Source organism: Lissotriton helveticus, chromosome 2_1 (genome assembly GCF_964261635.1).
Source record: "Lissotriton helveticus chromosome 2_1, aLisHel1.1, whole genome shotgun sequence".
Taxonomy (NCBI): domain Eukaryota; kingdom Metazoa; phylum Chordata; class Amphibia; order Caudata; family Salamandridae; genus Lissotriton; species Lissotriton helveticus.
Genome location: NC_136059.1, coordinates 193,054,667 through 193,081,321, shown reverse-complemented (window position 1 = coordinate 193,081,321; position 26,655 = coordinate 193,054,667). Strand labels below are relative to the sequence as shown.

The window sequence follows — 26,655 nt, the reverse complement described above, 5'->3', positions numbered from 1 at the left end:
TAACTCCATAGACCTCCCCTGCCCCTGCCCATTTACTTTATTGGCATTGATCCAGACACGCCCTGGGCCATTGCGAAGATCGCCCAAATGGGTTTCTGCATCTCGCAATGAACAATCGCCACGCCCACCACTATTGATGTCACATTTCAAGCTTATGCTTGCAGGTCGAGCAAGACCTCACCCTGGCCCCTGACAAAGTGCAGGATTGTCCGGTCACAGGCCATTCGTTCGGACCATCACCTTGCCCTCAGAAAAACAATGAATGAATCAAATAAAATGGTAAAATGCAAACTTACATTTTATTTTAAGCTGCCCACTGTTATTTAGTTTTCATCCTCTTCTTTGTTCTCTACAAGGTGGGAGGGCAGCGCCCATTTTGATCATTAATACCAGCTCCCCTGCCTCTTGGGCCGGCCAAACTATCATGTGCACTTAGCATGTTCTTCATCTGGCTGTGTTGCACAGCTGGGTGGAGAACATGCCCAATCTCACAGGCACTGCCTTAGCGGCTCAACAGGCCCATGCAGCATCGTGATTGGCTAGGAGAGTCTGGGAACCTGGTGCTTCCGGTGCAGCCAATATGAGACTGAGAACGGAGGTGAGGTAGCGGCGGCGTTGACAGGTACGTTTTTTCTTTCATCCCTCCCGACTCACCACTCCTGTTCTGAGGCAGCCACCACTGAAAAAAACACCTCACACATGGGTGATGCCCACAACTGCCTTTAATTAAACTTTCTAACAGAGATTATGCACAGACTCTGGTACAAACTCAGGATCTATGATGTAGTAGTTTCTCTGTAGGGCTTGACTTTCTTAAAGGTCCCTGTGTCCCAACTTCTGCAAAAAAGGAAAAAAAAGTTTCATTCTTTTCTTTACACTTTTATACATTTTGTACTTCAAATCAGACATGTCAGATAGTTTTGTGGGGCCTGGGTCAACATTCTCTATCAGGGCCCCCAAAGACCGTTTTACAAATTAAATAACAAAAACAGACTTGATTCAAAATCTATAAATAAATGAGCACGGTACCCAGACAAAGTGCAATAATGAAATATGAAAATAATGACCCCTCTGCCCCCCCCTTCTGATGGGTCTGTTTCAAATTCTTTTTATTTTCATGCTTATCTTACATTTGTTTTGTGTTAACCTTCAATTGCATAATAAGTTGGATTCTGGCTCCTTGAGTTTGATATAAACATTTACAGCTTTCTTATGATTTGTTCTGTGGCATCGATCCAACAATGGTTTGGCTGCCAACAACTTGCACAAGTACCTGTGTGTCAACTGAACAGTCTTCATCAAGCAGGTTCATGCTCATAGATTGGAAATGGGCATGGTTGGAGATTTGCAAAATGCTAGGGTGCCTTCATTTTTACGGTGGGAATGGGGTGTGAAATCACCAAACTTCATGGTAAAGAAAGAGATAGGGGTTCTGTACATGAAGAGATGTTTGCCATTTTGAGGGGGGGGGAGGGGAGAAAAATACGTGCAATTGCACAGGGAGGCTGCCTTTGCACAGTGAGGGATTGCACACTGTGCACAATTCCGCATTGTTGGAATGGCAACAAAAACAAAAATCCCATAACTGACCGCAGCTTTTCAAATTTGATACCTCTGAATTTTGTGAATGCAGAGAAGTCGTAACTCTGCACCTGTGTGCAGGAGTACTTTTACAGCCGCAGATTTAATATTACATTTGGTAATCTGGCCCCATGTTTTCAACCCTTTTCTAAGTTCAAACAAGAATGTTTTTAACATCGTACTTGTTTCACATAGGATCTGCTATTGAATATAGCTCTTGTGGAGGTTTGAGAGGTCTGGGGTTGGGGAATTCAGCCATCACATAAATAATATTTGGGCTCCCTAAAACCTGGCACCAGGCATGTTCTGGTGAAAACGGTCCATTTAAATAAACTGCATTCACCTTAGAATGAATACAGCATAGAAAGGCCTGGTCTGCACTCGAGGGTGGATCTATGTGGAGATCTGGTGGTGTCAATTGTCAAACGCATGTTTGTTGACCTAGATAGGGTTACTGAGCAGTTCATTTTTCAGACAGATATTTCTGGTTGTCTGCATTTCAGGTCTACATTCTGCTTTTTGGTTATGTTCCTTAGAGCATCAGAGAACTGTGAGCTCCGGAAGGGCTTAGCTCAGGCAACACATCTGACCTTGAGATTGAAGAAAAGGAAGCTAGATACAGGAAGGCTAAAATAACATGCATTGACACAACAAACTGGTCAAGCTTTCTTGTGATGAATAATGTGAGAGTGTGAAAATATATTGTTTCATGACATTTTATTTTAATGTTTATTGCCACTGTGAATTTGTCAAAGCAATTCATCATCCTCCCTACCTCCCCCTCCTACACAAACAATGACATTTCAGCTTAATCCATAAAAAAATGCTTAAGCCATGGTGCCTTACATACAGACATAAAACACCCACCAATTTTAGATATACATTCTTACAATCGTAGCAGCATTCCTCTAGTAAACAAAGACAGACATGAAGAGTTCAAAAGTGCCAAGTGCAAAATGCAAAAAAGCTTATTTACTCTAAACTGACCCAAGGGTACCTTTTGTACCTATGTTTTCTGTCTTTTTACGGGGTTATAAGACATACCCTGTTGGTCAAGCGATCCCATATATCCAATTCCCTGAAAGGAAGGGGGATTAGCATCTGGCCATTCAGAGACAATACAAATCCTAAAATTGGCCATAGCAATAAACATTAAGCCTTCCCCTCCTCCTTTCTTCCAAAGGTGTCCTGTACTACCAATAATATCACTCAGGGGGTTAAAGTTAAATTCAGGGACAAAGTATCTCTAAAATAGCCCGAAATTTCCTCCAGCAGAGGCCAAAAAGCACCACAGGTGGCAAACATGCACTAAGTCAGCCCCATATTTAGAACAACTGAGGCACTGGGTGCCTTTGCCTTCCCCCATTTAGCAATTTTATTCGGAGTATAATATAAAAAAAACAGGTTTTATAAAACTGGACCTGAAGATTAGCGGAAAGTAAATCAGATTGTGTGTGTACGAGGGCTTGCTGAAAGGCCTAATCAGTAATTCCTATTTTCGATTGACCTTTCCCTGAAAATTTGCTCAGATCTGTCATCAGGCTAATAGGGATATGATAAATAATCCCTATTCGAGGAGGGTTACTGTCGATCAGTTTCTCCATGAGTTCACTTTTACCAAAACCAGAGGGCACTCCCTCCTTGCGCTGTAAAAAATTCCTAATTTTTAGAAATGTGAAGAACTCACTGTGGCTGAGGGCAAAATTACTTCTTAAATCCCTAAATGATATAATTTTGGCAGGGAAGAAGAATATCCAGAGTTTATTTATCCCCGCCTTGATCCAAGTTGCAAATAATGGTCCCCCAAAAATCTCAGATAGATTCTCATTTTTTCTCGTTTGGGTATAAAAACTCAATCTACAAATTCCTAAGAGTTTGCAAACAGAGTTAAAAACCTTCGGGCCCAATTAAGTGTTCAAAAGTCGAGGGAGGATCCAAGGTCTGACCATTAGAGCAATCTTGTATTAACACGGGACAGTGTTGCAGGGTGGTTGCAGGGTGGTCGCCCGTTAATACAATTGTAAGTTGGGGAGAGCCCATCCACCTCTATCCTTTGGGAGTGATAAAACATGTATAGACCATCTGGGCGGAGAATAGGCCAAAAGAAATTGTGAAAATAGGTTATTAAACTTCTTTAGCAATTGATACGTAAATTCTAAAGCAATAGCTCTAAAAAAATATAAAATTTCTGGAAAGACAATCATTTTTAAAACGTTACATCTGCCGCCTGCAAATTATTCAGCCTATACAATGAACTCTTGGTCTCAGTGGCTAGACGGGCTAGATTTTCTTCAACAATTAAATCGGTATTAGCCAATATATTCACACCGAGGTACCTTGCTTTTTTCACCAATCTGGGGCCAGCCCATTCTATTTTATCATTAGGGATAATTTGTGTCTTTTCCTTATTTAGTGGAGTGGTGTGGCTCACTGGTTAGAGGCGGCAGACCCGTAAGCAGAGAACGGCCCGGGACCAGGGTTCGATTCCCGACGCGGCAGGGTCGTGGACCAGGGTCAGCGGACTCGATAATTCTCGCTTCGGTGCCTACTCTAACCAGGGATCGCACTCGGCAACTCTGGGCATTAGCTTGCCTCATCTCCACAACGGCCCCCCACATACACCGGGGATGCCTGGTTTCACCTTGGAGATACCCAGCAGGGATCATCTCACAGGGAAAGCCAGGACGGGTTCCCCAGTGGTCTACAGCGCTGGGACGCCCCATTGCTGGGGTAGCCATGCGCTTTACAAGACAACATAACATAACATAACATTTAGGGCATATCCCGACATGTCCCCAAATCCAGGGATCGCACTCGGCAACTCTGGGCATCAGCTTGCCTCATCTTCACAACGGCCCCCCCCCAGACCGCCGGGGATGCTTGGTCGCACCTTAGAGATACCCATCAGGGACCATCTCTCAGGGTGAGCCAGGACGGGTTCCCCAGCGGTCGAAGCGTGGAGATACTCCTCCGGGAGTCGATTCCTAGCGCTATATAAATCCGCAATTAAATTAAATTAAATTAAATTAATCGTCAGGCCTCTAATTCGATCACCTCAATTGAAGTTTCCAGATCGGCTGGTTACCAACCTGAAAGGGTCAATATACATTGCGAAGAGCAAAGGAGAGCAACAACACCTCTGCTGAGTCCCCAGTGAGATTTGAAATTGCTCCATCAACTACCCATTTATCAATATGGTGGTGGGTTTAATATATAGTGCCTGTACAGCCCCAAATAAAACCAGAACCAATCCACATTCTTTGCATGACGGTCCAAAGGAAAAGCCAGGAGACCCTATCAAAGGCTTTTTCAGCGATGAGCAGGATGAAAGCCATAGGGTCTCCTGTAACCTGTGTTGCGTCAAGCAGAGAAATTGCCCTTCTTACATATAGTTTCTTAAGATTAGGTGTGCAAATGATACTAGTCTGGCTTAGTCTTTGTATCGACAATTTCATGTGGAATTCTGGCTTCCTCATTTGACCACACAGACTGATCCTGGACAAATCACTTTAGACCTCAATTAGTATTAGTGATGGTCTGACTCACGGTCCACCTCCCTCACTATTTAGACTCTGGAGAAGCTCTGTATTTTCACCAGCTGAGACCCCACTATCTACTAGCCCGCCTGCGACAGGGTCGTCATGTACAAATCATAGACTTCAACGCTATTCAGGGATGAGTGATATCACTCATGATCCCTAGCCAGGACTGCTGGGCGAGGTTTGGCAGTTCCATGTAGGACACACGCATAATAGTCCCACTCTCTCAGAGAAAACTCCTTGTGTGTCAGGGTCATTTACTTTTGCTTTCAAGAAAAAAACTCCTGGATTGGGAATTTGTTTCTTGAAACAAAAAAACTTTGCCAAGTGGCCCTAACAAACATTGCAACTGCTCAGCAAATCTTCTCTTCTTGGAAGCTGCACCACATCTGCTCAGCTGAAGGTACAGAGATTCCCCTCGTGCACCTGCCGGGGAATCACTACATATGGAGGGCGATCCTCAGCCTCATAGCTCGAGTGGACCTCAGAGACCATAGCCTGAGTGGACCTCAGTGGCCATAACAGGAGTGGACCTCAGCGGCCATAGCCTGAGTGGACCTCAGCAGCCATAGCCTGAGTGGACCTCAGTGACCATAGCTGGAGTGGACCTCAGCGGCCATAGCCTGAGTGGACCACAGCGGCCATAGCCTGAATGGACGTCAGCGGCCATGGCTGGAGTGGACCTCAGCAGCCATGGCTGGAGTGGACCTCAGCGGCCATAGCTGGAGTGGACCTCAGCGGCCATAGCCTGAGTGGACCACAGCGGCCATAGCCTGAATGGACGTCAGCGGCCTTGGCTGGAGTGGACCTCAGCGGCCATGGCTGGAGTGGACCTCAGCGGCCATAGCTGGAGTGGACCTCGCGGCCTAATTAAACCTGAATGGCTGATGGGCTGCCCACCAAGGACCAAATGACCCCTGAAACAGTTTGGTATAAAATGCCATAGACAAAATCGAACATTTACATTGCTTTTGCTGGTCTCGTTTAGGGAAGGATTCGATTTCAATTGTACCTCACCTTTCTTTCCATTCCTGAACATGAATGAAGCACACCAATAGGTAGGGAAAAATCTAACAACACTTGTCAACATGGCTGCCATAAACAAATATTACTAGTACGTCTCAGTTGGGCTATTATCATTTTAACAGACAGTAACAGATTTTCTCAGCAGCATCAACATGTTTTGAAGTACTTCTCATCAGGCCTGTTTACATTATTTTTTATCAGGGGTCTTTTCTTTCTAAAATCCCAGTCCGTGTAAGGGTGTTTTGCTTTCAACAGCGCCAAACCTTTTTTTTAAATTTTGTTTTTATTGAAGTTTATACAAAAGTTAAGAGGAACAGAAGTTCCAACCACCAACCAGCCAGTTTGTCGTTCCACAATGTACAAAATGTTACAATCCAAGGCACACAAAAGGAATGATGCATTCAAAAAAGAAAATAACATTTGGAGATCAAGCAGCAGTAAATCCATATATACCTTAGTTCAAGCGTTAATCATCCCATGGGTGAATCCATATATTACGTGACACATCAGAGGCAAACGACAGAGCATAAATCATCTACATTTGCCCGTACAAAAGCATGCCCAATTACAATCTTATAGCCACATAGCACACCAGACCTGTGTATTAATGAAACATATCATTAGGTAACTGCAACCGGGCTGGATTCAGGAGTTTCAGCTCTTGCACACGTCCAGCTCAAGAAGGGTTCCCAGATATCACGTGGTCTTGAAGACGGGGGCACCATGTCCCAGAATATTCCAAGTTGTGTGTGACCGTATGTCACATCAGACAACCAGTCTTGGAACTTTGGTACCCTCTTTCTCCCCCCAGCGAATAGCTACCTGTTGTCTTGCGTACAGTAAAAGGAATGCGTGCAGTTTGCGCTGTTTAGGTGGTGTGTCCTTCACGCAGCCAAGCAAGCCCAACATCGGAGATGGGGCATCTGTCCTGCCAACTATCTGGTTTACCGCTGTAAATATCTCCTGCCAAAAAACACTCAACTTTTGGCAATCCCATGCTATATGCAAGAAGGATGCTGGTGTGACAGAGGTCCTGATCTTCGGGGGCAATCAGGACATCTGGTCGAGTGATTGGTGGCCCCCGTCTCTCGGGGAGTGTCCCCTTCCCTCCCAATCTGCCAGGAATTTGGGGGTGCTGATAGTTCTCTTCCAGGGGATCCTCATCAATAGTCATAAGCATTAGAATATTCCCGCCCATGTGCGGGACCCCAGAAACACTATATTATATGTGCCCCACATATATATACTCATATATATATATATAAATACATATATATATATATATAAAAAAACATGCAGTAGCAGCCAAATAAAATCAGAGCTGAAATATGCTGTGTAGAATTTCCACCATACATGAATAATAAGCATTAGAAACATGAGAAACAACAACAAAGTTTGATTAGAAACTGTTTTAATGCTCAGAAAGCAGTAGAAATTCTCATAACTCACTGGAAGCATAGAAAGCTCCCAGGCTGCATTGCAAACACACAGCTAACCTGTAGCTGCATAGCAATAAACTGACACCGTGCCTTTAAGGCACCCATCACCCCCAGTATCCCATCATGCCTCAGGGTTGACAGTTAGGTCAGTTGTTCTTTCCGCCTCCTTCAGGAAGGATCCTAGTTACACAGCTCCACTAGTTTTCTGTTTTCTGACAGAAAAATACTTCACTTTTGTCTATTTTTACACTTACTTTGACATTTAACAACTAGTCAAGTAAGATACTGTCTTTTTTAGTCAGTTTAGTGAACATTTTCTTCTGAGAATGCCTTCACTCTTTGACAAATGTCCATCTTGTGGCAACAAGAATGCAAAATCAGACAATCACGACGTCTGTATCTTGTGTCTGCCTGAAGATCATGATCCAGACACCTGTCCTCACTGTGAACACCTGTCAGGAAGAACTCTTAAAGACAGGGAGAGGATTCGCATTTATGGCCTGGCTCACAGGTCATCCAGAGGAAGATCTCCTGTGAAGAAGGGTTCACATGCTTCAACATCAGCGTCGGGCTCGGTGCTGAGAAAAGAACCACCGGTGGATCAGCTCTTGTCTAAACTACCGTCGACAGTGGGCTCGCCGTCGAAGAGAAGACCAGGTACGTCGATGACGTCGACGGATCCAGTCCCGTGGTCAAAATCCCCTCCGCCGTCGTCAACCAGGCGACGATCGGCGTCGAGGAATGTGACTCCGCCGCCTTCAATCGGGCAACGGTCGGCGTCGAGTTCAAAGGCCCCTCTGCCGTCGTCAACCAGGCGACGATCGGCGTCGAGGGAGGTCACTCCTCCGCCGTCGTCATCCAAGCGACATCCGGCGTCGAGAAGTGTGACCCCTCCGCCGTTGTCTAAGAAACGACGTTCGTCGTCGAGGACCAAGACCCCTCCGCCGTCGACAGGGAAACGTCGATCGGCGCCGAGGACGCAGTCTCCGTCGTCGTCTCGTCGACTCTCGGCGTCGAGGGTGTCCAATACCCCTCTGCCGTCGTCGCATAGACATTCGACGGGCTCCGTCGACGGCTGGTCATCGCCGTTCGACGTCGAGGCAGAGGGCTCTGTCGACGGCTGGTCATCGCCGGTCGTTGTCGAGAGACCATAGATCCTCGCATCGGTCGCCGTCGAGGCATTCAAAGTCGAGATTGTTCGACCCGCCGACCCCCCAGAGGCGTTCGGCATCGAGAAAAGAACACTCGACGTCGAGACATTCAGAAAGAAACTCTGTTATCATGGTTACGGAGTCAGCTTCTCGTCATTCCACTTCACAGTCTTCTGGTTCCTCAACAGCATCCTCGAGGTCCAGAAGCCCTGTCCGCAGATCTCCTGTGCGTCAGCCAGACACTTCGGCTGCGGAGATCAGACTGTCACCTAGATGGTACAGATCATTGGACCATTGGCGAAATTCAGGAGCTGCCAAACGTATGTATGAGTATGCCAGCTCTCAACAAGGGTCTCCTCATCAGAATCTGGTGGAGGAGATGGACAAGCGTAGTCCTCCCAGGCGCAAATCACCTGTGAGAACACCAACCAAATTTCCCAGAAGGGAACTTCCGGTTAGACCCCGATCTCCCAGAAAAGACAGTCCGGTCAGGCCTCGCTCGCCCAGAGGGGAAGATCGTGTCAGATTTCGCTCTCCTAGAAGGGAAGAGCATTCAAGAAGATCGTGTGAGAAGAGGCACAGTGCTCACCGTAAACGTCGAAGGACTCCGTGTACTTCATCTACCTCTTCGACCAGGTCTTCCAAAAGAGATTACTCTCCTACGCTGACGGATAGTCCTACCTCTATATCCTCTCCAGTGGATGACATCGGCACTTATCTGGATGTCCTACAAAGAGGAGCTCAGAAGCTGAGCATTGAAATGTCTGTCCCTCAAGTTACTATGACAGTAATTTTTGAAACTTTGCACAAAAAATCTATCTCTCGTCCACTGCTGCCTTTAGTCCCGGGGATTATGGATCCTGTCAAGGACGTTTTCCTAACCCCAGCGGCTATCAGAGCGGTTCCAGCCCGCATACAGAAAAAATACAAACCGGCTTCTTCTGACCCAGTTTTTGTAAAATCTGACCCTCCAGCAGACTCTGTGATAGTGGCAGCGGCGAGAAAGACACATGCAGTGGCCGCTACCTCTTCAGTCCCACCAGACAAGGACAGAAAATCTCAAGACTCCTGGGGTCGCAAGGTTTGCAATTCAGCTGCCTCCACGCTGAAGGTCTCCAGTGCGGCTGCGCTGCTGGGTAGATACGACAGAGCCTTATGGGACTCCATGGAAAGGTTCAAGTCCAAACTGCCAAAGGAAGACCAGAAGGACTATGAAGAGACTATGACAGAAGGATGTCTGGTGGCGAACCAGTTAATAAGCACAGCTGCGGATGGTGCAGTGCTAGCGGCACATTCCTACTCACATGGGGTTGGTGCCAGGAGATCGTCTTGGTTGCATCCTCAATCTTCCCTTTTCAGGTTCCTCTCTCTTCGGGGAACATGCTGACGAAGAGATGACCCGTATGAAGACAGAACTGGACACAGTAAAAGCGGTGGGTTTGGAAAAGAAAAAAGAATTCAAACGCCGCTTTAAGACCAACAGGGAGAGGGGCTCAACAGAGGGTTCAAACCCCTCAGTGGTCCCAAAGTAAGAACCAGGGAAAGACCCAGTTTCGAGGCAAAGCCAACAGAGGTAGAGGAGGTCACCAACAATCCTCTAACACCACGAGAGGAGGAAAGGCCTGAGCAGTGGCTTCCTCTGGCGCCGTTGCCCACTCCAGTGGGAGGAAGTGCTTCACAACACCTGGCAGAGTGGGTCAGCATCACAAAAGATCAGTGGGTGCTGAATATACTGCCCAATGGATACAAGTTTTGTTTCCGTGCACTTCCAAAGAGCATTCCTCCAAAGAACTCTTGCCCTCACCAGCTAAGCTCACTCTAAAGAGAGGTAAAAGTTCTACTACAAAAAAGAGCTATAGAGGAGGTTCCCCCCTCTCAAAAAGGAAAGGGAGTCTACTCCAGGTACTTTCTTGTCCCCAAAAAAGATCAGGGAGACAAGTTCAGACCAATACTCGATCTGCGTCTCTTGAACAAAGTCATCGTCAGAGAAAAGTTCTGCATGTTAGCTCTTCACCAAATATGCCCAATCAATCAATCAATCAAGGCATTTATATAGCGCACTACTCACCCAGAGGGTCTCAAGGCGCTGGGGGAGGGGGGTCCGCTACTGCTCGAACAGCCAGGTCTTGAGTTGCTTCCTGAAGGCGAGGTGGTCCTGGGTCAGGCGGAGGTAGGTCGGGAGGGAGTTCCATGTCTTGGCGGCGAGGTAGGAGAAGGATCGTCCCCCTGTGGTGGCTCTTCGGATACGGGGGACGGTGGCGAGGGCGTGGCCGGTCGATCGAAGCTGGCGTTTGGGAGCGTAGAAGTTGAGGCGGCTGTTGAGGTATCCTGGGCCTTGGTTGTGTAGGGCTTTGTGTGCGTGGGTGAGGAGTCGGAAGGTGATTCTATTGTTGACCGGGAGCCAGTGCAGGTCTCTCAGGTGTCCGGAGATGTGGCTGCGGCGGGGGATGTCCAGGATGAGACGTGCTGAGGCGTTCTGGATCCGCTGGAGTTTCTTCTGGAGCTTGGCGGTGGTTCCGGCGTAGAGGGAGTTGCCGTAGTCCAGGCGGCTGGTGACGAGGGCCTGGGTGACCGTCTTCCTGGTCTCGGTGGGGATCCACCGGAAGATCTTACGTAGCATGCGCAGGATGTTGAAGCACGACGAGGAGACGGCGTTGACTTGTCTGGTCATGGAGAGGGAGGAGTCCAGGATGAAGCCTAGGTTGCGTGCGTGGTCTGTTGGTTTGGGTGCGCTGCCTAGGGCGGGGGGCCACCAGGAGTCGTCCCAGGCGGAGGGTAAGGATCCCAGGATGAGGACTTCCGTCTTGTCTGAGTTCAGTTTCAGGCGGCTGTTCTTCATCCATTCGGATACCTCTTTCATCCCTTCGTAAAGGTTGGCTCTGGCGGTGGCGGGGTCGTTGGTGAGGGAGAGAATCAGCTGGGTGTCGTCAGCGTAGGAGATGATGTTGAGGTTGTGCTGGCGTGCGATGTCTGCGAGGGGGCTCATGTAGACGTTGAAGAGGGTTGGACTGAGCGATGAGCCTTGAGGAACTCCGCAGATGACTTCGGTGGCTTCAGATCTGAACGGGGGGAGGCGGACTCTCTGTGTCCTTCCGGCGAGGAAGGAGATGATCCACTCCAGTGCCTTCTCCTGGATTCCGATGTTGCTGAGTCGCTGCACTAGTGTACGGTGGCAGACCGTGTCGAAGGCCGCGGAGAGGTCTAGGAGGATGAGGGCTGCTGTTTCTCCGTTGTCAAGCAGTGCTCGGATGTCATCGGTGGCTGCGATCAGGGCTGTCTCGGTGCTGTGGTTGGCCCGGAAGCCGGACTGCGAGAGGTCGAGGGATCCGTTCGTCTCGAGGAAGGCGGCCAGCTGCTTGTTGACGGTCTTCTTGACGACTTTAGCAGGGAACGGGAGCAGCGAGATGGGGTGGTAATTCTTGAGGTCGGTGGGGTCCGCTGATGGTTTCTTTTGTAGAGCGCTGAGTTCGGCGTGCTTCCAGCTCTCCGGGAAGGTAGCGGTGTCGAAGGAGGTGTTGATGATGTCCCGCAGGTGGGGTGCGATGACAGCGTCGGCCTTGTTGAAGATGTAGTGAGGGCAGGGGTCGGTAGGAGATCCGGAGTGGATGGAGTTCATCGTGCGGACAGTGTCTTCGGTGCTGATCGGGGTCCAGGCGTGGAGGGTGGTGGTGGGGGGCGGTGGTTCAGTCGTGGCGTGCGTCGGTTGAGTGCTGAAGCTGTTGTGTATGTCCGCGATCTTGTTGTGGAAGTAGGAGGCGAGGGAGTTGCAGAGGTCTTGCGAAGGGGTGATGTCGTTGTTTCCGGCGTTGGGGTTGGAGAGCTCTTTAACGATAATGAAGAGTTCCTTGCTGTTGTGTGCGTTGTTGTCCAGTCGTTCCTTGAATGCGGTTTTCTTGGTGGCATGGATGAGTTGGTGGTGTTTTCGGGTGGCGAGCTTGAGGGCAGTCATGTTGTCCGGTGTTGGGTCTCTGCGCCATGTTCTCTCGAGGGCTCTGCAGTTCTTCTTGGAGCTCTTGAGTTCGTCAGTGAACCATGGGGCTTTCTTGCTACCGGGTCTGCTGGGCGGGGTCTTCAGAGGGGCAAGGTCGTCTGCGCAGTTGCTGATCCACTTCGCGAGGTTGGTGGCCGCCTGGCTTGGGTTCGTTGCGCTGGTGGGTGGGTTCTTGGTCAGGGAAGTCGCGAGCTGGTCGGCTGTGATCTTGTTCCAGCTTCTGCGTGCAGCCTGTTGCTGGTGGTGGTGGATCGTGGTCCTTCTGAAGCTGAAGTGGACGCAGCTGTGGTCCGTCCAGTTGAGTCCGGTGGCGTGGCTGAAGGCGATGTCCTTGCAGGATGAGAAGACGGGGTCGAGTGTGTGTCCGGCGTAGTGGGTGAGGGTGGTCACCAGCTGCTTGAGTCCGAGGTTTGCGAGGTTGTCCAGCAGGGTGGTGGTGTTGCGGTCGTTGTTGTTCTCCAGGTGGAAGTTGAGGTCCCCGAGGAGGATGTAGTCGGCGGAGAGGAGGGCGTGCGGGCTGATGAAGTCAGCGATGTCTTCGCTGAATTGTATGCGTGGTCCCGGGGGTCTGTAGATGAGGGTGCCTCTAAGGGTGGTCTTGGGGTTGATGTGGACCTGGAAGTGCAGGTGCTCGGCGGGTGCGAGGGTGTCGTCGGTGTTGGTCGTGATGCGGATGGTGTTTCTGTGGATGATGGCGATGCCTCCTGCGGCCTGGTTGCTGCGGTCCCTTCGGATGATCTTGTAGCCGTCTGGGATGGCGATGGCGATGTCGGGTGCTGAAGAGGCGTTCATCCAGGTTTCCGTGAGGAAGGCGACGTCAGGGGCTGTGGTATCGAGCAGGTTCCAGAGCTCGATGGCGTGTCTGTGGATGGAGCGGGTGTTAAGCAGGATGCATTTCAGGTGGCTGCTGCTGTTGCTTGTCTTGGTCTTGGTTGGTGCAGGAGCATTGCTGGTCCGGATGCAGGTGAACTTGCAGACGTTGCAGCAGAAGGGTCCGTGGGTGCGTCTCGGGGTGGCTCGGTAGCATCCTGGGATTCGTCCGGCGTTGAGTGTGTTGAGGGTGGCGGCGTCGTACGTCCGGCGGGTGGGCAGGGGTCTGCGGGGGCGAGGGGTCCTGGCGCTGGGCGCGGTCCAGGCGCGGACGGGCGTAGACGGGCTTACCTTTGGCGCACCTTCGGCGCTCAATCGGTGCTCCCGCTGCGCGCGTCCGCTGCGCGGTCGCTCTGGGGGCGTCATAAGAAGGGGGACGAGAGGGCGGGTCAGCTGGGCGGCGGGAGCGGCTTGGCCAATGGGCCGGTGGTGGGCGGGGCCTGTGGCGAGCTGCGGCGGGAAAGTGGCGAGCGGGCGGCTCTGCTGAGGCTGGGCCGCTCAGGGGGACTGGGGGCGTCTGCGGCGAAAAAAGGCGGCAAGGCTGGCAAGGCTGGCAGGCAGGAGCAGGCAGGAGCAGAGGGCGGCAGGCGGAGCAAGTTGGTGACCAGGCCTGGTGAGAGGCGCAGTGGTCACTCCCGAGCACTCCTTGCCGTCCCCTTAAGAAGGGGGACGAGAGGGCGGGTCAGCTGGGCGGCGGGAGCGGCTTGGCCAATGGGCCAGTGGTGGGCGGGGCCTGTGGCGAGCTGCGGCAGGAAAGTGGCGAGCGGGCGGCTCTGCTGAGGCTGGGCCGCTCGGGGGGAATGGAGGGCGTCTGCGGCGAAAAAAGGCGGCAAGGCTGGCAAGGCTGGCAGGCAGGAGCAGGAGGCGGCAGGAGGAGCAAGGGGGTGACCAGGCCTGGTGAGAGGCGCAGTGGTCACATCTTCAAACCGGAGATTGGATGTGTTCGGTGGATCTGCAGGATGCATACTTTCACATTCCGATTGCTCTACAGCATCGCAAGTACTTGAGGTTTGTAGTGGGAAGCAAACACTACCAGTACAAGGTGCTACCCTTCAGTCTCAAGTCCGCACCACGAGTCTTCACCAAATGCATGGCAGTGGTGGCTGCTTTTCTTCACAAAAAGGGTCTCTTCATCTACCCATACCTGGACGACTGGCTCCTAAAGGGCTCGTCTCCGGTTCAGGTAACGCACGATCTGCAACTTTGCCTACACCTGTTGCACAGACTCGGTCTCCATGCCAACCTGGAGAAGTCAGTCCAGCGGCCGACACAGTCCATCCACTACCTAGGCTCCGTTCTGGTAACAAGATTGGGAAAAGCGTTTCCTTTGGAGGAGAGACTTTTTTCCATGAGTCAGAATTGCGAGATTCTGCTAGAGTCTCGGTTTCCAACAGCCCGACAAGTAGCATCCCTGCTGGGTTCCATGGCGTCCTGCATTTTCCTCATTCCAAACGCCAGGCTGAGAATGCGTCCTCTGCAACAAGCTCTAGAGGACCAGTGGGACCAAGCGACAGGGCATTGGGAAGATTGTATTACTCTTTCCCAAGCGACGAAGGATGCCATCAAATGGTGGACTTGGAGAAAGAATGTGCGGGTCGGAGTACTTTTTCACCAACCTCTTCCATCCCAGTCTATAGTGATGGATGCCTCTCTGCAAGGCTGGGGAGCGCACATGGGTCCTCTTCAGATACAAGGTCAGTGGTCTGCGCAGGAGCAGACATACCACATCAACATGCTGTTTTTCTAGCTCTCAAAGCTGTCTTTCCAGCGATCGAGTCCAACTCAGTCCTAGTTCAGACGGACAATACAACCACCATGTTCTATCTGAACAAACAAGGAGGCACATGATCTCGCCCGCTCTCCTGAGAGGCTCAAACAATCTGGCACTGGCTTCTCTCTCGAGGCCTCACAGTAGTGGCGGTGCACCTTCCAGGCGAGTTGAACGTAAAAGCAGACGCACTCAGCAGGCACTTCGAAGATCAGCCAGACTGGGTGCTAAACGACGAGGTGGTAGAAGAGCTTTTTCGTTGCTGGGGTCGTCCAGCCATAGACTTGTTTGCAGACAACGAAAACGCCAAATGCCATGCCTTCACGTCCAGATTCCACCGACCAGGGACGCAGGGGAATGCTCTTCTGATGGATTGGTCAGGAACATTCGCTTACGCGTTTCCTCCCCTGGCTCTGATTCTGAAGGTAGTGTCCAAGCTCCTCAGGTCGGACATGGAGATGATCTTCATAGCTCCGGATTGGCCACGGCAGTGGTGGTACCCGGACCTTCTACATTTCTCTGTGTGTCCACACAGACGACTTCCTTGCAGGCAGGACCTGTTGAGCAAGATGGACGGGAGGATACTGCATCCCAACCTCCCATCGCTGAACCTAACCGCATGGCACCTGAGGTCCTGCAATATGGACATCTGAACTTGCCTCCCGAATGCATGAACATTTTAAAGGAGGCTAAGAGGCCTTCCACGAGAGCGTTATGCGTTCAAGTGGAAGAGGTTTTACTTATGGTGTAGGGATCGTCATCTGGATCCTACTAAAGGGCAGGAGGAGGTAATCCTGCCATACCTCCTTTCCTTGGCAACTTCTGGATTGAAATATGTTTCCATTAGAGTGCATCTGTCAGCCATAGTGGCGTACAGGAAATCACCTCATCAGATTTCTTTCTTTCAGGTTCCGATGGTTAAGGACTTCCTCCAGGGGTTGAAGAAAGTCTATCCCCCTGTGCGAAATCCTTCTCCTCCTTGGGAATTGAATTCAATTCAATTCAATTCAATTCAACCTGGTGCTATCCAGGTTAATGTCACCTCCTTTCGAACCTGTCCACAAGGCTTCTTTGCAACATCTATCTTGGAAAGCAGCCTTTTTAGTGGCAATCACATCAGTGCGCAGAGTAAGCGAGATACAAGCTCTCTGTGCGAAGGAACCATATACTGTTTTCCATCACAATAGGGTTGTCCTGAGGGCTCACCCATCCTTCTTACCTAAGGTGGTTTCTGATTTTCATATAAATCAGTCCATTTCCCTCCCTTCTTTTTTCCCAAATCCAGCGACCCCAGCAGAGCGGTCGTTGCACTCATTAGATTTAAAGAGAGTGCTCAAGTTCTATTTGGAAAAAACCAAGGGAATCAGGAAGTCGGATCAGCTGTTAGTGAACTATGGTTCGATGAGAACACTGTTTCCGGCGGCCAAGAGGTCCATCTCTAGATGGATTGTCTCTTGCACTAAATTGGCCTACCAGCTTGCAGGCAAGCCGTTTTTGGTGTCACCCAAAGCGCATTCTACTAGACGGAAAGCGGCCACAGTAGCTTTCTTGCACAACATTCCAAGGTCAGAAATATGCAAGGCTGCGACATGGAAATCAGTTCATACCTTTACGAGGCATTACTGCCTAGAATCTGATTCCAGGGCCGATACTCAAGTAGGACAAGCCTCTTTGAGGAATCTATTTGGGTAGCCTGCGGCCTGTACGAGCTTAGTTGTTACTAGGCTTAGTATGGGTATTACTGTATTGTTTTTTGCCCGCAGGGAGATGAGGTGAGGCTCGCTATTCTATTCTAATGCTTATGACTATTGATGAGGATCCCCTGGAAGAGAAGGATTAGTTACTTACCTGTAATCCTAGTTCTCTTCCAGGGGTATCCTCATCAAAGTCATAGGCAACCCTCCCGCCTCCCCGGGCAAAGAACATTCTTTAATAAGCAGATATTGTTAACCTGTTTGTTACTGGGTTTGTTTTCAGTCTCCGAAAAGAACAACTGACCTAACTGTCACCCCTGAGGCATGATGGGATACTGGGGGTCATGGGTGCCTTAAAGGCACGGTGTCAGTTTATTGCTATGCAGCTACAGGTTAGCTCTTCAGTCTTTTTAGACTGTGTGTTTGCAATGCACCCTGGGAGCTTTCTATGCTTCCAGTGAGTTATGAGAATTTCTACTGCTTTCTGAGCATTAAAACAGTTTCTAAACAAACTTTATTGTTGTTTCTCATGTTTCTAATGCTTATTATTCATGTATGGTGGAAATTCTACACAGCATATTTCAGCTCTGATTTTATTTGGCTGCTATTGCATGTTTTTATATATATATATGTATTTATATATATATGAGTATATATATGTGGGGCACATATAATATAGTGTTTCCAGGGTCCCGCACATGGGCGGGAATATTCTAATGCTTATGACTTTGATGAGGATACCCCTGGAAGAGAACTAGGATTACAGGTAAGTAACTAATCCATACCACGCTCTCCTTTGACCGCTAGGTCAGTAGGACTGTTTCCATCTGCTGTGGCATCATCCGGATCTTGAAAAAGATCGCACACTACCTCTCTCCTGATGCCCGGAAGCAAGTTACCGTGGCTCTCGTCTCTTCAAGACTGGATTACTGTAATGCGCTTTACTCAGGCATTAATAAGAATCTTATCCAGCGCCTACAGATAGTGCAGAATGCAGTGGCCAGGTTGGTTCTTAATCTTCCTAGACTCTCTTCAGCCTCCCTGGCCAGGAAAAACCTGCATTGGCTGCCCATCCAGTCTAGGATCTCATTTAAGATCCTTTGTCTTACCCATGGGGCCTGTATGGCTCAGGTTCAAAGGATATCAGGTCCCTCTTACACCTTTATTCCCCCTGTGGAGCTCTCCGCTCCTCCAATAAAAACCTTCTTTTAGTTCCTAGGTTTTCTAAAGTAAGGTGGGAAGAGAGAGCCTTTTCCTCCCTGGTCCCTAGGCTGTGGAACACTCTCCTCCCTGAATTGGCAGGACAATCCTCTATTATGCTTTTTCTTAACCACTTGGCTGCTAAGGGTGTTCGATGAGCTCCATTGACTTTCCATTGAAATCAATGGAAAGTCCATGACGAGTTACCCTTGTCATTAGCGCTGAAGGGGTTAAAGCATTAAAAACGTGGCTCTTTGTTGAGGCCTATCCGTAGTCCTGCACTAGGAGAACTCTAAGCTGTACGATCTTTAGGCACCTTGATGCCCTTGGGGTAAGTCGCGCGTTACAAGTCCTCATTCATTCATTCATGGTGTGTATCCACAGTGCCAACCCCTGTCATCCTCCCTTAGTCTCATGCGGCAGAGGCTGATTGGTGTCCGGTAATATCTATGCAAAAATTTTAAATGAATGAGGCGAAGTCTATTGTTTGGGGAGAGTTCGGTCAGCTGCCTACAGCAGAAATCCCACTGCTCTTCTGTCATTGGAGGATCAAGTTCTCTATTCCATTGATGTAGGGACTTTGGCTGAACAACCGGGGCTGTATTTTGCATGGTGGTATATAGGCGTGTTACTAGCTTACGTGAGGAAGACGTTTTCAGGACATTCTCTAAAGCTGACAATACTGGGGGGGCATTGGGGAAACTCATCCAGAGTGAACGACATGCAGTTTTCAATTTATGATATAAAAACAGCTCTGCAAATGACACTTCACGATCCTTGGTCCTAGCAGGAGGCGGCCTAAACTCGCCATCTGGATAAAAGTCAGCAAAAGTGTGTAATGGCATATTTTCAACCAGGTTTTTGTTCACCCCCCTCTATGCAGGGTAGCATGGGATTTCGTGCTAGTGGTATAGATGGCGCACATAGCACCGGGATGTTAGCTCTCTTCTGGAGCGCTTGCCACGCCCTTCGTAGAGTACCTGCTGTGTCTTCATCCCCCCTTGGACGAAGCGCCCTCTGATATAGCGCCACTTCAAGTGGCACCGGAGCCACCGCGTCAATTTCCATCGCCACATGAGGTTGATAAGGTGTCTGGTGCACCCAAAAGTGAAGGAACTGGGCCTCGGCACACATGGTATACAGCTGCATATCTGGGGCTGCCAATCCACCCTGCAGTAATGGAAGTGTCAATAGGTCCCACGAAACCCTGGCATGTCCACCCGCCCACACTAGGGCTAACAATTGAGATCTTAGACGTGAGAAGAAGTGCTGTGTGAGTGGGATCGGCACATTTACAAACAGGTATAAGAATTTCGGCAGTGGGGGCGTGGCCTGGTGGCAACCAAGATGGCCGCATAACACCACAGCGTGGCTGGGGACACACTAAAAGCCCCGAAAATCCCCCATAAATCCTGCTGCTCACCGTAGCTCATCAGCGAATCCCGAAGCAGTGAGTGACCCGGAGTCGGGAGATTTGCACCTGATCTCTCCCCGACGGCGGATGGCTCCGTGACCACGCCCGGAACTTGACAGTCCCCCGGGGCCTACACTCGGCAAGAAGCACCGGCCTCGAGTTCCAGCGTGGGCCGGCTGCGGGAGGGGCGCGCCGGTACTCCGGAAAGCGCGGAGGCCCGGCGGATGGTGCGGGGAGGCCCGCTCATATCCTGACTGCTCCCGGAGTGGCTGCCTTGAGCCGATTGGCTCTAGCATCGCTGAATGCCCACATTGCCCGGACGGAGGGCCGACACTGTCGGAGGCCGCAGACCCACGTGGCGGCTGTGGGAGGGGGCCTGCATCGGCCCGGTGCTGGCCTGAATTTGGCAGTGGCTGTCCACAAGTATCGGACGAGCCCAGTGGAGGTTGGAGTATCCCGGCGGATCCCGGATCTAAGGTCCCTGTGGGTGAGCCATGCAAATTGTGGAGGGAGGTGGCCCTGCAGTTGGCGGTCTTTGGCACTGGACAGCTAGGGGCAAAAAGCGCTAGATGCTGGCACCCCGCGCAACCGACCCCCAATAGGAACCCCAGGGGGTGAGAGACACCGTTATATCAGGGGGGGACGCCCCCATCCGTGGTTGTAGGTGGCAGACTGGCCCTGTTGGATGGGCGTGGCAAGTTACTGCGCGCCAGGTGAGACCCGGGGCTGCGGGGGTCTCTGCTCTCTGGAGGGTGACCCGCTGGACACTAAACTTTGGCCCACAGAGAGGACGGAATGCAGGGCATGAGCCCCTGCTGAGAGGCGCTGAGGACAGTTGTGGAGTGGCGCCTGGGACCCGGTGAACCAGTCGCTTCTGTGGTGGTGCCGGACCTTCTGGGTGGGATCGCACATATCACGGGATGATCATCTCCAACAGCTGCAACCGGTCACCCGGGCGGAGCAACGGTAGAGACGCAGTGAGTGCCTTGTAGGGTGGGATTCTCCCTCCCTCCCCCTCTCTGTGTCGGAGACCATCATTGGGACTACAATGAAACCTAAGAAGTCCATTACCACGCAGACCAACACCATGGACAATTATACGGCGTTGGCTGGGGGGGCGGAGGCTGCCCCCCCTGGAGGCTCGGGAGACACCGTGGAGGCGTCCCTGACCTATCATGCAGGCGATTCAATCTCTAGGGGCGACGTTGGAAGCTAAAATAGACACCGTTACTATAGAAATGGCCCTCCAGCGGGCTGGCCTGAATAAAACCTCGGAGAAGGCTACTCAGAATGCTGTGGCAATTGCTGACCTCCAACAAGCCACTAAAGAACTGAAGGACCAGATCCAGCGGTTAACCCGGCAGCAGAAGCAAGCTGAGGCCCGCCTGTAGGACCAGGAAGGGAGGGCCCGAAGGAACAATATTCGAGTGGTGGATGTGCCAGAGAAAATGGAAGGGCTGAGTATTAATTCCTTCTTGGAGGACATGATCCTGAATCATCTAAAGCCCAAGAGGCTCTCAAAGTTCTTTGTCATTGAAAGAGCTCCTCCCTGAACGATTATTGCCCGAATCCTGAATTATAGGGACCGAGACGCCGTCTTGCAAGCCGCCCGACAGCACGGTGACCTGCGGATCGATAATGCTACCATCCGATTCTTTCCGGATTTTACCATCAAGGTCCAACAGGAGCGCCGATCGTTTGATGGAGTCAAAAGGGAGCTGCAAATTCGTGGCATTCAGTATATGATGTTCTTCCCTGAGCGTCTTAAGCTTCTTCTGCATGGAAAATCCTTCTTCTTCACGTCCCCGGAGGACGTCCACGCGTGGCTGGAGGAACATGCGCAACATCCTGACAGTCAACGGCCAAGAGACAGTCTGAGAGACGCGGCGGTGCATTCTCCAATCTCCTCCACGGGATCGGCGGAGAGAGAGAGCCGGCAACGTGGGGGGACTCGGAGGCCTGGTGGGGCTAGGGCGTGGAGCCTATCTGCCTCACCTGACCTTGGATGAGACTGCGGAGGGAGCCACAGCCTGGAGAGTCGCGTGGAAGCACACGTAATGTATGAACATTCCACTGTTGGGACTTTGCTGTACAGTGAGGCACTTACCCCAATTGACTGATAGATGAGACACTTGATCCTAATTTGACTCTTGAAGCGGGCATGTGCCGCAGAGGGGGGGCGGGCTAGATTCATACTCCCGGCTGATCTATTCATATTGTTTGTCCTGTCTCCCATAGGATGGGATGCTATGGCAGCTAGCTATGTGGATGGCGGGCTGGATGTAACCCTCAGGAGGCCTGATTGGTTGTAGCACACATCCCCAAAGTTCTCGTGCTGATTGGGGTGAATCGGGTATGGCAGGGTATGCTCAGACGTGAGTCCCTTGCTCACTTTACCACTGGATTCAAGCAAGCCCGGCTGAAGACGGCTGTAATGCCAGAAACCAGTCCTGGGAAGCTTGATTCCGGTCCAAGGAAGACATGGCTTGGCAGTTCGGGCAGGACTGTTCCCATGAGGCACAGGGTCAGACTGATTTGCATATGGCCATGTCTGAACTGGGGTGGCAGAGTGAGCTAAAGAACAGTGATGGATTAAACCCAGATCAGTTGACTGGGGGTGAGTGTTTGTATTGTCAATGCTCCGCCCATCATCCCCTTTGGTTTTTCTTTGAATCGGGTCACGTTAGCCTGAGAAGCAGGGTAGCAGGAAGGGGGGTGGGGGCAGGGGGTTGGGAGGGAGCAGTTGACTGTTTGATCTTTGGACTTTGGTTTCTACAGAGTTTTGTTCGATGCGCTCAATTAGCAATGTTGATGGACACATGGATGGCGGGTGGTGGTGGGGGTGGGCGAGCACTTTTTAGATGCCTTTTACTGGCGAAGTATGACACTTACATCGATGACACAGAGGGTTAATATTTTGTCTTGGAACGTTAATGGTCTGCAGAACAAAATCAAGCGCACCATGGTCCTTCAATACCTTCGCAGACACGCCCCAGATATAGTCTTCCTTCAGGAGACACACCTGATAGGTAATCATTTTAAGGCCCTTAACAGGTTTGGATACACACTGCAGGCCCATGCTTGCTTCACCATGGTCTCCAGGGGGGCTGGGATCCTCGTGAGAAACTCGCTCCCATTGGTCAGTCAGTCAAACAATCTTTATTTCGATTAATTAAAATCATAAAATGAAAAAACATTACATACATCCATGATTAAAAATTGTTAACATTCATCGTTCGGATAAAAACATATAAAAACAAGCAAATAAATATTTTAAATTGATTTCATTTCATAAATATATACACACAGAGGTTTAGGACCCTAAAATTGTCTTAATCCAAGTTCACACTAGCTGCTTTAGGGTTGCCACACCAGGAATCATTGTTTAATGTAGCACATTAAGTTCATATAGACAATATAAATGAATAAATCCTCCTATGTAGTTACTAACAAAGTTGGTCTAATCTTATTAGTCCTAGCCGCAGCCACCAAAAAGTTGGCTACGCTAAAAACAATACGTACGGAACCCAACATTTGCAAGTACATGAGAGCTGGCCTCACTTGAACAAAGCCAGCTTCCCGAAGAATTGGTAGTAAGAATTTTTTCCGTGCTTCCGCAAACTTCTCGCAAAACATTACAAAATGGAAAGTGTCCTGTGTCGAAAACCTATCACATGAACACGGGGCACTTTCTTCCGGTTTCCCCCACTGCGGAAAATCACCCAAAGTAAAATGAATTAGATTGAATCTAAATCTAACCAGCAAGAAACGGTGAAACTGGTTAGTGACTAACTTCAGGTAAGGTTCAATAACTAAGGAAGTCTGTAAGATATACATTCTTCTTACTCCTGGTTTTCTAATCTCCTGTTCCTCCCTGTTTTGCTGCGCCAGGTTCATAAAACTTTTTTTGACCCATACCAAATCCTCTTTTCCTAGCTTATCTGGGCAAGTAAACAGGTCTGGACGACCCAGTCTGACACACACCGCTCTAACGTAAGCCAGCCAGAGTATCCTATCTGCCTTATCCAGTGCTAAGCAATCTTTCATGATTAAATGATTAAGGGTGATCTCCTCATTAATCCATGTCTTCACCCAATATGTCACCGGGCCATGTTTAAATTATCTGCAATATATCCAATACCTAGTTCAGCATGCACGGAAAGTGTGGGAGATGAGTGAGGGACCGCCAGTAGGGACCTGAGGAACTTGGTTTCTACCACTTGTATTGTATTCATAGGGACATATCCCCAGACATCGGCCCCATATGAGGCAATCGCTAGGCACTTGGATTTATATATTTTAAGCATGGCCTACATGGGCCTCGCACCCAACCTCTTCGAGAAACTAAGCAATGCTGATGTAGATCTTATAACAGCATTGCACTTCTGTTTCAGTTGTGGGCCCCAGTTATCTTTCTCATCAAAAAGTACCCCCAAATAGGTGAATACTGGTACCCTTGTGACCTCTGCACCCATACATGTAAAACTTCTCACCTTTAACTTCTTCCTTGTAACACCCGCTACCATCACGTGTGATTTTTTGCTGTTAACTTTTAAGTCAAGGGACTGCATGAAGCTGCCAAAATGATCTAGCAGCCTCTGCAGGCCCATGCCTGTTCGTGCGAATAAAACAGCGTTGTCCGCGTACAGGAGGGCCGGGACTCCCGCTCCTCCTATACGTGGGACGTCCACTGTAGCTTAACTAAGGAGTCTTCTAGGGTATTGATATACAAGGTAAAGAGGAGAGGGGCCAAGATACAACCTTGTCTGACCCCTCTCCTCGAGCTAAAGTGTCTAGTGCAGCGGCCGTCTGACGTGGTCCTCACTTTAGCAGAAAGGTCCTGATGAAGGTCACTGAGGAAATTAATCAGAGGTGCTTCCATCCCCATTTTACGCAGGCAAGACCATAATTTCGACCGATTTACCAGGTCGAACGCCGATGACAAATCCATAAAACCTAGATATAAATGGCCAGATTTTGCAATAGTGTATTTCCCTGTCATAAGATACAAATTTAGACATTGGTCTATAGTGCTTCTGTGTTTTCTAAAACCATATTGAAGGTTAGAGAGTACCCCCCTGCTAGTTAGCCAATCCCCCAGTTTTTTGTGAATGACTCTGCCCATGATTTTAACTGCAGAGTCTATCAGGGAGATTGGCCTATAGCAGGCTGGGTCCCCTCTACTCCCTTTTTAAAAAATCGGGACTATAACCGAAGTGGACCAGGAGGGTGGGAAGCCTCCAGAAGCTGACGCATTATAAACATTTGTCAGAACTTTTGCCCAAAACTGGGGGTACAAGATATAAAGATCTGCAGGCACCCCGTCAGGACCGGGCGCCTTGTGATTGGCCATTTCTCTAATTGCCTTTTCTACGTCTGCTGCGTCAAAAACGAGCGGGGCAGAGGGTTCAACAGTGGCATCACTCCCTTGGGTTAGCTCTATTTGATCGGTATCAGCGTAGATGTTCTTGAAATGTTGAAGCCAAGTGTCATCAGGTATTACACAGTCTGTATCTCTATTTTCACTTTCTTTAAGGAAGGGCTGATTTATTATAGACCAGAACTTTCTGCTATCCCTTAAGACATCGACAGCTTGGAGATCACTCCACGCTTCCTCTTTAATTGTACGTTTGCGCATGCTAATGGCTGATTTGTACTCTTTGCGTAATAGCGCAACCAGTCCCTTGTCTCTTGGACTCATCTTAAGAGCTTCCAAGAGCGCCTCATGAGCCCTGGTACATGAGTGATCAAACCATTTATAGGGTTTCTTGATGTTTGTTCTGTTAGCTGCCTGTAATTTCCCTGCTACCTGTTTACACAGGGCTTCGTAAGCTGTTATAATTTCCCCAGCTGGAGCAGTGTCGTCCAGGCAGATAGCAAAATCGGCATCCGCTACGGGGGCCAGATCTTCAAAAAAAGTTTCAGGGACCACAAGGTCCCATTTAATGCGCCTACCTTGATCTGTTGTAGATAGTCCCCGCGGAGCCCCGCTTCCCTCATTAATAACGAACAGTCCCCTTGGCTCGATCGCCAACAGAACCGGGTTATGGTCACTAAATGCTTACCTAACCACTCTATATCCTATGGACCTGTCCAGGATTAATGGGGAGGCAAAGATATAATCAATAACTGTACATGATCCCCGACCTATAAAAGTGGGATTCCTTTCCTGCCCCCCCTCCCTACCTGGTTCCAGTAAATTTAGGTTAGATAGGGCCTCCTCCAGAGCTTCACCCTGTTTACTGTGTTCAAAATGAGGGAGCCCCCCACTCAGTGATCCCTCCTGGTCCTCCCCATAACAGTCCCACGGGCAGGGATGTATGTTAAAAGCACCCATGAGTATCATCTCGGATACATAGGTCTGGTTTAACTTATAGACTGACAAAAATTGATCCAGGGAACTGAAATGCAGCATGTTACTGTCACCTTCCCTGGCATTATCTAAATTTATCAACAAAAGGTTTGGCTGATCCGGGACAGTCCACTCAATAATCAGGTAGTTGGCTGAGGGGTTATCTAGTCTTTTAAAGGTGCCCGCAAGCTTTAGTGAAATTAGGAAAAGAAGACCACCCCTAGGTCTGCCAACTGTTCCTAATACTGCAGATTTAACAAAACTACAGTAGCCGTCCAGGCTAAAATTATGTGAGGCTTCCCATGTTTCCTGGAGCGCCAAAATGTCATACTGCCGAATGAACTGTATCCAATTAGGGTCTAAGCTTTTACTTCTAATGCCTGCCACATTCCAGCTTAATAATTTACATGAGGTCCTTGCACTAGGGTCACCTATCAGCCTCCCAGGGCTAAAAGTGTCCTCAGGTAGTCAATTGTTTGTCTCCAACTGGGACAGAGGAGAGAAACGATTCGCAACACTTATACCCACCATTGGTTGGCACCCTAGCAATGGAGTTGGGGTTGTGGGTGTATTGTCAGCCTTGCCCGCCGGTAAGGGTGGAATTATGGGTGCGTTTTCAGCCCTACCAGT

At 49.8% G+C, this 26,655-nt stretch overlaps 1 long non-coding RNA gene across 1 annotated transcript in view; it reads right to left on the bottom strand.

Moving 5' to 3' along the window:
* Positions 1-709: 709 nt before the first annotated feature.
* The window catches only part of LOC144819279 (uncharacterized), a 373,378-nt gene continuing 347,432 nt past the window's right edge, over positions 710-26,655 (bottom strand). The window contains exon 3 of the long non-coding RNA XR_013607255.1: positions 710-837. This is a non-coding gene — a long non-coding RNA (uncharacterized LOC144819279). The remainder of the gene's footprint in view (positions 838-26,655) is intronic.